This window comes from Lolium rigidum, chromosome 1, assembly GCF_022539505.1.
Source record: "Lolium rigidum isolate FL_2022 chromosome 1, APGP_CSIRO_Lrig_0.1, whole genome shotgun sequence".
Lineage (NCBI taxonomy): Eukaryota > Viridiplantae > Streptophyta > Magnoliopsida > Poales > Poaceae > Lolium > Lolium rigidum.
The window spans coordinates 173519268-173521978 of NC_061508.1; positions in this window are offsets into that span (position 1 = coordinate 173519268).

Consider the following 2711-nt stretch of genomic DNA (forward strand, 5'->3'; position numbering starts at 1 on the left):
TAGCATGTGTTCGTGATGCTGCTCAACCTATTTTGCTTAAGAGCATCTCCACTCGTCTCCCCACAGAGCCCCCCACGGCCACTTTTTTTCATCCGGACGGCGTAAATCGGTCCAGTCGCGCCCCCGGTTCCTCGTTTTCGTCCGGATTTGGCCCTTCATCCATCCGGCGATCCCACGCCATCCCCGGCCCCCAGGAGCGCTCGGGACTCCGGATGGAGCAAAACCAATCGCCCACGCCCACGTGTCTCCTCTTTCGTCCGGATTCCCGAGCCATCCTCTTTTCCCCGAAACGCCGCTTGGGGAGCACACGACTGGGAAACTACTCCTCCCCACGCTAAATCTTCCTCCAATCCGGACGAAAATTTCGCCGGATTTGGACGTGGGGAGCGCCAACGAGTGGGGATGCTCTAACTTGGACTTCTCAAGAACCTTACATGCCTTCTGTAAATCAACTTGGAGTACCTACTTTCTCGGAGATAGTCGGATGATTCTCAAGGTTGTTATTTTCCTCGCTTCTGTTGCCAACTTCGAATATAATTCTTCCATCAGTTGATTCATTTCCTACCGAAGTAATATCAGTCTTATCTCTATCATCACCAACCTCTTCTAGTGCAGCAGCGGGCTTGAAGGAATCAGGGTCCAAAAAGAGTTGCCTGATCAGAATTGCAGCTGGTCTTATATTTCATACTGCACATGAGACAGTGGATTTCGTACCTCAGCTCGGAAGCCGCATAGTAACTAATTATTCACATTCCAAGCAGCATAAATATATCATCAAGATTCAGTTTAATTGTCCAAGCACATTTGATTGAACAAATGCAGTGTTCAGCTTGGCACGGATCATTTGTTTCCTCATGATCCAAGTCATCGCCATTGTGGATGCATTCAAGAACCACATCTCCCTGAACACGGCAAAATAAACTAATTTTCATCCGAACTTCGGCCTACATTGCAACCATCGGCCAGATTATATTTTGGAAGTAAATCATTATCTTGTCAAATCGCTGGAGACGCTTCTTGGTTTTTGGCATCTTTAAAAAAACATTTTCACTGTTGTTACCAGGACTTGAGTCTTTCCCATGTATACCACAGCTACAGGCCTACAGCCTACTGCCCTCTTCAGAATCAAATCTGGAGAGCTGTGGAGAACTATTGAATCGAAGATGAGGCGGCGGATACCATTCTAAACCACTTCTCTGTGTCTTGCTACATAGTTTGAATATATGTATAAGGACGCATCTAGCCAGCAAACGGCACTTCTAATATGGAAAGTACTCAAACCCACCAATCTGAGAAAGGAACCCACGGCCAAAGCACACGCACTAAAAAAAGTAAATTTAGCATATAGTGACTATACGTGCATTTAATATCAAGTGATTTTTTTAAAAAAAATCATAACTTTCAAACCATTTGTCGAAATTGCGATCCGTTTTCACCGTTGGGCCTCTCGCAACGAGATCTTCGAAACTAGATCCCATTTGTATATATTTTGACAAACTTTTTTTCCGAAAACCAATTCAGTTGTTGCGGAAAAGCAACTCTAGTATTATGGCGAAGCAATTTCGTACAAAGAGTTGCTTACACTAGTTTTTTTTTGTATATTTTGTACCAATTTAATTTCTAAGATACTCAGTTAGCAACAACCATCATCAACACTTGTATCGAGACATCAACTTTGCTCTACTAGCCGCTAGTCATACTACGGCATATTCTAAGGGATGCAACTTATTGTATAAGATTGGCTCAGCTTGATAGCATTAAGAAAGTGGGACACGACCAACCTCGGCAGTGTCCTCGCGAGGGTTCACTATTAGGGATGCAACATATTGTATATAACTCTAATCAAGATCGGCTCAGCTTGATGGCATCAAGGAAGTGGGACACGATCGACCTTAACGGTAGCTTAACGGCAGCGTTCTCGCGAGGACGGTATGTCATCGTGTGCTTGCTTGCTCTGCAAAACTGATCCGGATAACCAAACTCCATGTGTGAAGCAACAACTTACTTTGAAAAAAAAATACAACTTAGTACATCTGCCAGTAAAACTCAACTTAGAACACATGTGAAGCAACGACTTACTGTCTACTGTCCATAGTATGCAACTTAGCAAATTTATAGGGGAAATTTACTTCTGCAAAATCAACTTAGCTCATGTGCGACAACAATAAATATTTCATGAAAATACAACTTAGCATATGTTTGAACCAACAATTTATTGTCTTTGTCGAAGCGCCATTGCAGCAACTCTAGTGTCACTGGAAAATCGGTAGGCAACTTCACGACAATGGTACACAACTTGATAACAATGATGCTAACTAATTTAGTACTACCGGTAGATAACTTAGACACGATGATAGATAAGTTTCAATGATGATGCACAAATTTACCATCCATTCCCGAATGGGGTTGCATTTGACGTCATCCCCTACTAGGTTGCAACTAGAGAAGACATAATTGCTACACTCCTTAAAACTAAGTAATTTCTCACGCTTAGGTATAGAGGTATGGAACTTCTCACAGGTAGGACATGCAACTTTGCAGTAGGGGTATACAAATTAGTAATATTGAGTATACAACTTAGCAAACGCGCGAGTCTATAATTTATTGTGCAAAATTACAACTTAGCTCACATGCGGAACCAATAATACCGCCGATAAAAATACAACTTAGAAGATGTCCGAAGAAAGAATTTGTTGTCTTTGTGGCAGCCA